Here is a 13,785-nt window from a genome sequence, read left to right on the forward strand (position 1 = left end):
AAGTCGTGATCCCATTCTTTTCTGTACATGTCCTACACATTCCAGATTATTAATTTTGACTCTAGGCCCATAAGATCTATCTTCTACAACTTTCTAATAAGCCTTACTGTCCCCGTCCCCAAGATAGTCTGTATAGAGGATACCTATTGTTGCACAGACGTTTTGAAAATGTTAGCAACACCAGCCACTTCCATGCCTCCACTAGAACCATCATAGTCCTTTTTGCACACATGTTGTATAATGGGATTTTTGCTACAGATGTCACAGAACGTAGTAATAATTTCAATATCCAGAACCTTCCCAGTATCAAAAGAAGTTGCTGATACAACGCCATTTAGGGATGTATGCCCACGTTTCTGCCAACTGCCATCAAAACCAGCAGAAATTTGCCTTGGGTCAGATTTCGTATCATTCAACTGAACTGCTTCTTTGGCTGCTTTCAACATTGTAGATTCACTTACCTCAGCTACAACTGCACCAATAGTCTTGTTGTAAACGTCAAACTTCCTTGGAGGTGGAGCAATGTTCATCACTGCACAAAGAACAGCACCTGCACTTCGCCCTTTTACAATAGATATAAGTGCATGCACTAATCTTATATTGTTTTCATACAATCTGCTTCTTGTTACGTGGGATGACATTGTATTGGCAGTACAACTACATTCCAAACATGTCAAAACTAAATTACAAACAATTCCCTTTTCACCACATCTTCGTGCAAAGAACGTTCCTACCACAGTTTTTACACTTTGTGTGTTTTTCGATAAGTTCACGTAATAACCTCATGGAGATCAGAATGTTTGTGTCAGTAACAACAGAAACACTGTTCACACCACGTATTGCATTGTCACGCATTTGAGACGCACTTGGAAAACCGACAGCACCAGGAAGCTTCTTGGTTGAAGCACTGACACTCGCACTGACTTCACTTTCAATATTATTTTCTGCCCTCTGTTCAAAACTAGCAGTTTCGTGGTTTATTTTTACATATTTATTTCCACGAAACTTAGGCTTATATCCAAACTTCCTTATTCTACCCATTGTGTTATAACGTTTCACAAAATCATTACATTTGTATCACCAAAACGTATACAACTAGAATGAAGAAACTGACAAACGATAGTCGACAATGCAGACAGGCTGGCAAACATAAGAATAACAATTCTCTCTTGCAACCCAAATAAAGAGTATTTATATCCGTGGAACATAAATGATTGTTGTACTATAGTCAATGCTGACTACCACTCAAGACACAGCAAAAATGGACGTGGCGCTAGTTACCATGCTTCACGGACAAATTAATAACTCCGAATCTAATAATCAGATTTGTATGAAACAAACGGAATTTTGTAGTCAAATAATTGGAGCATAGATTAAGACTAAAAAAAAATTCGGTTTTTTTGAGCCTGTTCGCGACTGTCCCCCCTTAACTGCGCACGCCGTAAACATGTAACAATATTTGCACCCTAAGTTCAAATGTGGCAACAAGTCGCTGCAAAGCGTCAAAATAAATAGTTATTAAATTTGTATTATTACAGCCATTAATAGTCTACTGAATTGAAAACAAGCCCATTCCGATAAATAACTGAAGGTGGCCCAAAATATGTGACTATACTGGAGGACGGTAGTCGCGCCGCTAATTTAACATCGATAGTCTGGTCTCATTTCATTCGTCGAAATGATCAGTCATCATAGTCGTAGGTGAAGTTTTTACGAGTATATTTCTTTTCAATATTTTTTAGGTAGCTTACAAGTTGTGATTGTCAATCACACAATAAATAGAATTTTCCGATTGCTATCTTTTTCAAGTCGGATCACAATCCCTGACCCTGATCGATCTGGAATTACAAATATTGACACCCAGCAGCTATGATTGTCCGAGGACGGCTCAGTATCTGCTGTGCTAACTTGCACCACACCTCTGACTGTAGCAGTCGCGCACGTATATAAATTTGCTGCGGACTAACCCAGTAGCTACAGTGGGAGACTGTAGGATGTGTACCGCTTGCATGCTCTTTAGCAAAACTGCACGGTTGCATTGACAAGTTGACCTTCAATACCTGTATAGCATCGACAATAGATGCAAATTATAGGGATGCATTTTCAAACAGCTAGAACTAGAGAGTCATTTACACATGAGGAAATACAGTTCTTTTCTGACAATTCCCAGTCGGAGGAACTGCAAGTTAAAGTTTGCTCCCTCGTCATTAGTTACGCACCAACTTCTGTGAAATTGATTCCGATTGCAGTAGGTGCGTCTCGAACCGATGAGCGGGCTTCAGTGTTGTCTTTTGATGAAAACTTTTAATGGAATTCGCTTGCAGTACTCAACTCTCTCAGGGCGAAATGAACTTTGACATATTGTTTCTGCGCATTTAATTCAGTCGTGGATTCGGAACCCTCCGTCACACTAGAGAGGATATTTTCATAACGGAAATAGGTCCCTGCGATAAACGTTTCTAAGGTTTTGTTGTTTATTATGTCACTGTCCACTCCGTGAACATGTAGACGTCACAACATGCATGTAAATTAACATAATATAATTCATGTGGTTTCACAAATTTATGTGGAATAAAAAGGAATTAAAAATTCGTAAGTACAGTTCGTACGGAATGGTTAGTTTACTTGCGAATCCCTACGAAAGAGTTCTTTATTGATTTATTCATTTACTAGACGCTCCCTGTCATGCTCTGCTATGGCCCAGTCTGGTTAAATGGAAAGAAAGAAAAGAGAAAGTACACGTTTCTAATATGTAAGGAAATTGGATATACCTACCGATCTCGTTCTCCACTCCTGTCTCTGTTGATCTTCCCTTCTCCACCTCTCTCCATCTCCTTCTGCCCCCTTCCCTCCCCCCTCCCCCTCTGTCTGTGCCTATCACTTCCTCCCCCTTTCTCTGTCCACTCCCCCCTCCATCTCTCTCGCTACCCTTCACATCATCCCCCCTTTCTATTTCCATCTTCTCCTCCCCATCTTCATCTCCTCCTGCCCCCTCTCTCTCCTCATCTCCTCCTTTCCGCGTTTTATATCTATTTCCTCCCATGACTGTTCATCTCGTCTTCGCACCTCTCTCCGACCTTGAATCTTGTTTATTGCAAGATTTACAACTGAAACAGTGATCAGACAGAAGTATGGTTTATAAAGGTTTATTTGGATCAAACCATACTTGTGACTGGTTGCTGTTTCAATTATAAACCTTATAGTGTTACAGCTACGCTTCATAACGTTAAGCTTACCTAGCCAGGTAATGGTCTGATACAAACAAGCCTTGCTAAACCAAACTTGTACCTGGTTACTATTTCAATGATCAAGCTTATAATATTACAGCCACGGTTCTCAACACGTCAATTTTCGAGAAAAAAAGCTTTTTTACTGCTATTGCAAATTCATATTCTGTAGTAGTATTTTAATCATAAGCCGAAAGTTGTAAATAGTAATTTACTGTTTGTTAACAACGTTTTACTATTATTATTACTATCTCAACGTTTATCTCAGTAACGTGTAAGAATCTGAAGTAAATGTAACGAATCCTTTATGCGATTTTTTGTAACAATGTTTTCCTTTACATATTACAAACATATTTATATGTTATTTATATTAAAAATATGTAGCTCGTAACCGTCCGAATCTTCATTAGAGTACTGTTTAAGACTCTAATGTCGGTGAAGAATTTTTCGAAATTTTTGGTAGTAAGGTTTTCCTTCATATACCACTTAATTCTTTATATATTACATATAAGTAAAAAATAAGTTTATAAAAACACGCACCTATTCGAATGCAATGTTGAGTCAGAATTTCGAAGCAATCGGTGAAGAATATTTAAAGATTTAATATTTTGAACAAACGAACGTTTACATTTTTGTACAGATTTCCCCTATAATTATTAGACTACTTATGTATTTATAAATTATAGGTCGCGCTTCAGTAGTTATATAAAAACATGCATGTATTTGAATGCAATGTTGTTTAAATATTTCAAAGCGACCGATGAAGAGCTTTCGGATTTCACCAAACGGACACTTACATTTTTGTTTCTATAAATTGATTTATTTATTGACTTATTTTTACTGGCAATATTAGGGCCATCGGGCCCCCTCTCTTACATCTAACCAGGCATTCTACAGATTTTGCACTATATTTATTACGATGTGCAAAACTTACATCTAGTGTACAACAATATAAAACATATAGTAAGTGCTGAAGCGCAGAAAGGGGGAAAACCCACAATTTACAGTCGTTCATGAGCACAACAGAAACAAATTACAGGGAGGTAGTTTTAAAGCATGAAGGCTAGGAGGAGCAATGGACTTGAGGAAAGGGTGGAGTAGAAAGAGTAAAGAGGGATGTGATAAAACACAATATTCCGAAGATGGAGGGAAAAGAAAGTGATATGACAGAGAAGTGAAAAGATGGAGGAGTATAAATGGGAGAAGATGGGAACATTCACTGTAGTGTTCGACAGAGAAAAAATGGCCACACGCTTTAATTTTTGTGGAACCATTATGAGACGGACAGGTGCAGATGGTACAGCGTCTTCTTAAAAGCAACAGAGCTTTTAAGTGTGCTCAGGGTGCAGGTTAGTCTGTTCCAGAAGCGAAGGCAGCAGCAGGGATACTAGATACTAGATGAGTGAGACAAGAAGACAGCTCCTTAATCTCGGTTGGAAGGTACTGTGGTGACTATGCACTGAGGAGCCGATGAAGTAAATTTGTCTGGCCGTAGCCAACTTAACTTATCGTATGGTACACTGATATTGTACAGGTTTACGTTTCACACCCTGTGAAAATGTGTTCGGAAACTTTTTAAGAGCGTTGAGACAAGCGGGAGTCTTTCTGGATGTGGAGACAGTATTTACTGCTCAGTTTGGATGCTCACACAAAGTTTTACTCATATTCTTCCTATATTTTGTTAACATATTGGAATACCGTCGAGAAGAATAGCAGGCAATAGTTCCCCGAAAAAAGGAACTTATTAATTTCTAATGGGATGCTAAAATTTCTTGGGACTTCATGCATTTTTAATCTCAGGTTTCGCGCCCATCTTAACACTCAACCCAGATAATTTGTGTGGACGATCGCAGTACTGATGTGGCGATCACACTCCTTTGTACGTTCTTTTACAGTCCTTCCATACACTTCCACATTTCGAAATTTGAGCTGGATTTCTTTAAAAAAATATTATCAATTGCGCTAATCAGAAGGGCGAGGAACCGCATTCTCACACTGTTGGTTTCCCGTTCATTTCTACAGCCACTGGCGGTACCAGCAGAATTCTGTGGAAAACTGTGTACACATCACATCCCTCAGTTAGAAGAAAATTACGCACTTCTTCTGACACGAAATGGATGCACTCGATTACTTACACACTGCAGCAGTGTATGACGTTATGTGTGGGTGTGACAGAGGAAAACAGGAAGGACTGTAACAGAACGTATTAAAGGGCACGGACGACTCGCAATTAAAACAAAGTGCGAAATCTACGGTGGCGGAACAGCAGGAGAATTGCGTTCGAGACATTGATTTCAACAACATACGTGTGCTGTCGCAGGAAGTCAACATTTATAGAAGAAAAGTCCGTTAAGCGACTCAGAATCCAAAATGAATGCAACTTAAATAGAGAAGACGGCTATAAGTTTCCAGCTTCGTAGCTTCTGGTGTTTAGGAAGCAAATACGTAGTCACGGTGTGCGAGGAATACGAGCAATGACCAGAAAGAATTCTCTGCGGCACAACAACAGCATTTTTGATAAACATTCTCCCTCTCGTGCTCTGACCGTTTCGCTTATTTTTCGATGACGATAGCCCACCAGTAGTAGCCATAATGATTTTACCCAAAAAAACCTTCTTCAGCATAAGCGCGGGAAAATGTATTTTTATGGGTGAACGCGGAAGTGGTATTTGACAGTATTCAGCTAACCCTGAACATCGGAAGAGACCGAAGAAGATCCCAAAAAAGGGGTCGAAACATCTATCGTGTGGTAGGTATTGAAGATGAATATGGCGCGGCATAGCAGCTTCCATTTTACCTTCAGTGATAACAGCCACAAAAGAATGCAGACTTAGATAAAGTTTTTTATTTAATTGTTTTGATTGCAACATTTTTTGAACAGGATTACTGGCTTCGGTTATACAACAGCTGTCTCATTCCGACACACAATTTCAAGTCGTAACTATATAGAAAGAATATGATTCGAAACTAAGTTGTTATTTATAAACGTAGGCTTCCACGGCCATTCTCACATTCAATAAAACTTTTCTGCGTTTGTGACTGCATTGTCAATATATAAAGCAACCGACGTTTCGGTCCGTGTTGCAAATGACCTTCTTCCACCCTAAAGAAGGTTTGCAACAGGGACCGAAGCGTCGGTAGTTTTATATATTGACAATGCGGTCACAAACGCAGAAAAATTTTATAAAATCAGTTTTTATTGTCTACGACATTCGATTTTATCGAATACACGTACTTAAGGACATGGATAATATGGTAAGTAATTGAGCGGTTTGTACAGCACCTCATGGTACTATTTTGCATGGGAGTGGAATATTTGAGTAAAGTTTGTGTGAAGAAAAAGGCAGAATCAAATTTATGAGCAACCTGTCAATGTCCGAAGCATGCTCGAGTTTTGATATAATATAGTAGAACCACTACCGTATATTGCATTAGTTCTGAAACAGTTCATTTTGTTCTTCTTCGGAAATCTGGAACATCTGACGCGATAGTCTCACGTTTCCACAGAATGAGAAAGCATCTTATTTAGCGTTCTAATGGCGCATCGAGGGTACCCATGTTGTAATTAAGCAAGAAAAATTCGACACAGATCTTTGATCAGCACGCACTGGCAACTGCAGTTCGACGTTCGGTATAAGTAGAGTACTGAGTGGCTTATAAGACCACAGATGGTACAGTATAAGGGAAAAATTGACATAAATGGGTTACAAGTAGGTCAGAAAAGAACGAACGAAAATCCGGTAGCAGTGCGTTCATACGATTTTGCTCTACCTGGGTACACGGGAGAAGAGTGTAAAAGAAACTGGAACAGCTCGAAGAAGAATGCATCCAGCATCTGTGAAAGACGGTTGAGTGGGGTGGAACAATTTTTCTTTTTAGAAGCAAGAGGAAGTGAGTGTTGAATGCTTTTGTCCTCAGTGCAAGTCCAACGTACAACCGGAATTCTGAAGAGGGATAATATGTAACAGGCGAGCAGAAATTCGTACTGGCAACTCCACCCTCAGAGGCAATTGCACGAGCCCTTGTCGAATAAAAGCGCCCGTTACCTTGATGGAGAAACAAAACTGACGCCCTGTTCCCCTTTGATCGCTCTCGGCTTTCTATCATACCTTTGAGGGAACAAAAGAGAAGCGACGTCGCAGTTGGACGTAGTGTTAATACTGCGGGTTTGGCGTGCACAGTAGCAACAGTGAAGGGAAGAATTCGGCTATTGCCGTTAGCTCTTTAAAAGAATCCGAAGTACTTTCATTCAGAATTAACAAAGTGCTACAAAGTTCTCTAGAGCTATTGATAGAGTAAATGGTTCTAATGGTTCTAAATACAAGGAAGCTATATCGTGTCGACAAATGGCGCATAATTTTCTTATTCTCCTTCTTCTTATGTTGGGCGTTAGATCTTTCTCGGCTTGCTGCAGCTACAGTTTCTTCTTCCATCCTTTTGCTGGTCTTCCAATACTTATTTTACCGTGAGGAATATATTGCCAAAAATGTGGTGAAAATCTTAACCCATCCATTCCCAACAGATGGGATATCTTTAGAGAATGTATTTTAACCATCAGCTGTTTTATTTGACCTATGTATTATCTACCCATTTCAGTCATAGACCTTAACACAGGGATATTTGTCAACATAGAAATAGAAAAAAATTAAAAAGATACAATTTTTTCCGAAAATGACGTAACTCAACCATAATATGGGTGCAAAATTATATATGAATACTTACAAGGTAAACCGGATGAGTTAAAAACATATCACATTTTCCTTTCAAGCTGATACATCAGGGTTGCCACAGTTAAATCACCCAAACAATCCATTTCATTAGCCTGCAGTTTTGGTATATATTTTTTGTTCATTACCTAAGAAGCTCTCCATTACAACAATGTTGGTACGAGCATAAGTTTATAAAATTTAAGATAAGTTTCTGTTCTTATTTATTTTGACGAGATCTTTTTAGGTAACTGAGGTCAGTTTTATATCTTTGATCTGGGTCTCTTCTGCACGTTAGGATGGTCCCTAAAAGTTTTAATCTACCTTCTTGCTCTATGATCTTGCTTTCTATTACTGTTTCTATTATTACGGTGTGTTTCCCATGGAAAGCCATGGCTATTGTGTTTTGTATTGATAATGACATTTTTTATATGAGATATACTTTGTGTAATTTATTGGTACCTCTTTGCAATCCATCTTCAATTATCGAGGTTAAAAATTGATCATCTACAAATGGCATTGTCATTACATAATCTTGTTGCTTAAAGTCGTGTGTGTAATTTTATAGCTTCATTTCGCATTTCCGTACCATTTCGTCAACGTATATATTAAAGAACGATGGTGAAAGTCTGCAACCTTGTCGAACTCCTAAGTTAACATCCTCCGTTCCTTACTCATTATGGCAAATTATATGGACTCTTTTATTATTGTAGACATGAATTACCTGCGTAATATGCCTGTGTAACATGCATTTGTATGCAACTTCTGTTAATATCTGTAATTATAACTGTCTGTTTACTTTTTCGAAGACTTTTGTATAATCTGTGAACAGGAAAAAAAATGGTGTATAACGCTCCCCCCCCCCCCCCCCCCATGACTGTATGTCCTTTTTCACTCCCGACTTCCGTTTCTCTCCAGGTGTGGTAGGTTCGGTATTCATATGGTGAGGGCGAGGAGGGGGAGGGAGGGACGATAATGATCGTCTGATGCGAAACAGTGCAATTTTATTTCTGAGCACAGTCGCTTGTATAAGTTTATCACCATTGTGAAATAGTTTTATATGGCAATTACTCATTATACGTTTTTAGCAGGCCATAAGAAATCTATAAGAGGTCACAATCAATTAGAAAGAATTCATAATAATCTTATAAGAAGTCTACAATCCATTTCATTCCTCCTTCCGGCGCCAGAACACGCTGCTTTAGCTTGTACATCTTTTCGTTTTTAGGACTTCGTAGCAGAATCGGTAAAAACTGGACCCTTATGGGAGCACTTTGTCGTCCGTCTGTCTGTCTATGTCTCTGTCCGACAGTTCAAAACCCATTTTCTCAAAACGGGTACACGTATCAAGTAGAAATTTGTGTCACATAATAAGGTCTATGGTCGTTTGTTGATGTAATAAACGTTAACTTCTAAGTCAGTTCCATAAAAAGATACGGCCATTTAAGTCCCTTAGTTTGGTACTCGCAAACTCACTCATTAAAACCTATAGTGTACAGCACACTGCAAGGCAACTCTGATGTGCTGGATAATGTTCATGTCTGGGGAGGTTGGTGGCCAGCAAAAGTGTTTAAACTCAGAAGAGTGTTCCTGGTGCCAGTCTGTAGCAATTCTGGACGTGTGGAGTGTCGCATTATCCTGCTGGAATTGCGTAAGTCCGTCGGAATGCACAATGGACATGAATGGATGCAGGTGATCAGACAGCATTCTTACGCACGTGTCACGTGTCAGAGTCGTATCTAGACGTATCAGAGGTCCCATATCACTCCAACTGGACACCTCCACCCCTCACGCCATTACAGAATCTCCACCAGCTCGAACAGTCTCCTGCTCAAAAGCAGGGTCCACGGATTCATGAGGCAGTCTCCATACCCGTACACGTCCATCCGCCCGATATAATTTGGAACGACCCTCATCCGACCAGGTAACATGTTTCCAGTAGTCAACAGTTCATTGTCGATGATGACGGGCCCTGGCGAGGCGTAAAGCTCTGTATACTGCAGTCATCAAGGTACAAGAGTGGGCCTTCGGTTCCGAAAGCCCATGTCGATGATGTTTCATTAAATGGTTAATGGCCCCGCATTGAAACCTGCAGCAATTTTTGGAAGGGTTGACTTTTGTCACGCTAAACGATTCTCTTCAGTCGTAGTTGCCCCCGTTCTCGCAGGATCTTTTTTCGGCCGCAAGGATGTCGGAGATTTGATGTTTTATCGGATTCCTGATATTCACGGTACACTCATGAAATGGTCGCACGGGAAAATTCCCACTTCGTCGCTACCTCAGTGATGCTGTGTCCTATTGCTCGTGCACCGACTATAACATAACTTTCAAACTGACTTAAATCTTGATAACCTGCCATTGTAGCAGCAGTAACCGATCTATCAACTGTGCCAGACACTTTGAAAGTATCACAGATAAAATTGTTTCCTTTTTAATTAGTGAAAGTATCAAAGATAAAATTGTTCCGAAACAATTATTCAATAAACCTGCATCTGACTGCGTCTGCGAACTTGTTTCGTGCACTCCTCAATTTTGCCAGTAATGAAACATGTATTTGACTCAGCAATCAAGCTTAAGAGAATAATGCTGTTTGTGCAATGGCATTAAGATGGTACTGAAAAATTTACTTTTGGCCCTGATGTTTACTTAATGGAATTATATCTTGACTGAATAATGCCAGTTGTGCAATGGCATAAAATTATTTATTTGAAATAACTTTGATAACTTTTCTAAAATCGATTTCATACCATGAACTGCACATATATATTGCATAGAGGCCTCATTTTCTTTACGTTCTTTCATTTGGTGGGTAACTTTACTGTACTGCTCATTTTCATATTCAATACAAGCAAAGGATGTGGATTATGATTCAGGCTGTTAGATTTAAACACAATGTTGATCTCTCTCTCTCTCTCTCTCTCTCTCTCTATATATATATATATATATATATATATATATATATATACAGGGAGGTCCATTGATCGTGACCGGGCCATATTTCGTATCTGACGAAATAAGCGTCAAGCGAAAAAACGCTGCCATAGGTCAAACGGATATCAACTGCGTTTTTTTAAAATAGGAACCCCCATTTATAATTACATATTCGTGTTGTACGTCAAGAAATATGAATGTTTTAGTTGTACCACTTTTTTCGCTTTGTGATAGATGGCGCTGTAATAGTCGCAAACATATGGCTCACAAATTTTAGACGAACAGTTGGTAACAGGTAGGTTTTCTTAAAATTAAAATACAGAACATAGGTACGTTTGAACATTTTATTTCGCTTGTTCCAATGTGATGCATGTACCTTTGTGAACTTATCATTTCTGAGGACGTATGCTGTTACAGCGTGATTACCTGTAAATATCACGTTAATGGAATAAATGCTCAGAATGATGTCCTTCAACCTCAATGCATTTGGCAATACGTGTAACGACATTCCTCTCAACAGCGAGTAGTTCGCCTTCCATTATGTTCGCACATGCATGCGGTGACGCATGTTGTCAGTGGATCACAATAGTAAATATCCTTCAACTTTCCCCTCAGAAAGAAATCCGGGGACGTCAGATCCGGTGAACGTGCGGGCCACGGTATGGTGCTTCGACGACCAATCCACCTGTCATGGAGTATGCTTATTCAATACCGCTTCAACCGCACGCGAGCTATGTGCCGGACATTCATCATGTTGAAAGTACATCGCCATTCTGTCATGCAGTGAAACATCTTGTAGTAACATCGGTAGAGCATTACGTAGGAAATCAGCATACATTGCACCATTTAGATTGCCATCGATAAAATCGGGGCCAATTATCCTTCCTCCCACAATGCCGCACCGTACATTAACCCGCAAAGGTCGCTGATGTTCCACTTGTCGCAGCCATCGTGGGTTTTCCGTTGCCCAATAGTGCATATTATGCCGGTTTACGTTACCGCTGTTGGTGAATGACGCTTCGTCACTAAATAGAACGCGTGCAAACAATCTGTCATCGTCCCGCAATTTCTCTTGTGCCCAGTGGCAGAACTGTACACGACATTCAAAGTCGTCGCCATGCAATTCCTGGTGCATAGAAATATGGTACGGGTGCAGTCGATGTTGATGTAGCATTCTCAACACCGAAGTTTTTGAGATTCCCAATTCTCGCGCAATTTGTCTGCTACTGATGTGCGGATTAGCCGCGACAGCAGCTAAAACACCTGCTTGGGCATCATCATTTGTTACAGGTCGTGGTTGACGTTTCACATGTGGCTGAACACTTCTGGTTCCCTTAAATAACGTAACTATCCGGCGAACAGTCCGGACACTTGGATGATGTCGTCCAGGATACCGAGCAGCATACATAGCACACGCCCAATGAGCACTTTGATCACAATAGCCATACATCAACACGATGTCGACTTTTTCCGCAATTTGTAAACGGTCCATTTTAACACAGGTAATGTATCACGAAGCAAATACCTTCCGCACTGGCGGAATGTTACGTGATACCACGTACTTATACATTTGTGACTATTACAGCGCCATCTATCACAAAGCGAAAAAAGTGGTGCAACTAAAACATTCATATTTCTTTACGTACTACACGAATATGTAATAAAAATGGGGGTTCCTATTTAAAAAAACGCAGTTGATATCCGTTTGACCTATGGCAGCGCCATCTAGCGGGCCAACCATAGCGCCATCTGGTTTCCGCCTTCAAGCTAGACGAATTTAGTTCTTTGCAGTTTTTTCGTTTGATGCTTATTTCGTGAGATATTTGGCCCCGTTACTATCAATGGACCACTATGTATATTGCTAAAATTTTAAGGCATACACAAAAACTACCATTTCCAACATTTTTGTAGCACAAATCACTCCTACAAAAACTTTTACAAAAGGTTTACTGCATCTAACCTTGGACATACAAATCCTAACTCTGAACATTATCTAACAAAAACCATTTTGAAATCATTATACGGCTTCTCCCATTAACGTGCTAAAGTTTGCTCAGTGTAAACTGCGAAGCATGACTCCTACCTTAAAGCTGTGACCACAGGTCTGCTTCCTCCGGGCACCTAGCTGCGACTCCCGAGTTTTTTACTGCATGCACCCAGCTCTCTTAACCATCAAAGATACTCCTACTCAAAGATATTATGCTCACTCCACCTTCCGGTTGGCAACTATCGACTTTATTTTTTGGATCTACCGTGCTCAGACCTTAGCACATAACTTTCACAACCCCTTCGTCGGCTGGACCAGAATTTTGTGGGGGATCTGTGCAGTACGCACAGATTTCCCCACGAAATTCGTAAAAAAAATACAATGTAAGATACAATACAAAACATACATAGTATTCCAATTAAATGAGTATTACACAGCAATAAAATTTGCCAATAGAAACATAGAATGAGAAGTAAAATGCATAATATCACTAGATTTTCAAATCACAGTGAATCAAAGAACATCAAAATGTACAAAACAGTAACACATAAATGTTGGGCAAAGACATCACACATTTAGATTATTAAGAGAAGTGTATCAAATACCAACCAAAATTTACAAAATGGAAGAATACAATGTGAGATAAAATACATAAGGTATTTAGATTTCTCAGTTGAAGTGTCTCAAATAACCTCAAATGTTATAGTACAGAAATGTAGAATGCGAGGTAAAATGCAGAATACACTTAGATTTCTAAATAGATGTTTATCAAATAGTATTAAAAGTTACAAAATAGAAGCATAGAAATGTGAGGTAAAATACCCCAAATAACATCAACTTTACCAAACTGAAATGTAGAAGGTGAGGTAAAATAAATAAAATAGTTAAATATTCACTAGAAGTTAATCATATAACAGCAAATGTGCATAACTGT

The sequence above is a fragment of the Schistocerca cancellata genome, chromosome 3, assembly GCF_023864275.1.
Source record: "Schistocerca cancellata isolate TAMUIC-IGC-003103 chromosome 3, iqSchCanc2.1, whole genome shotgun sequence".
Classification (NCBI taxonomy): domain Eukaryota; kingdom Metazoa; phylum Arthropoda; class Insecta; order Orthoptera; family Acrididae; genus Schistocerca; species Schistocerca cancellata.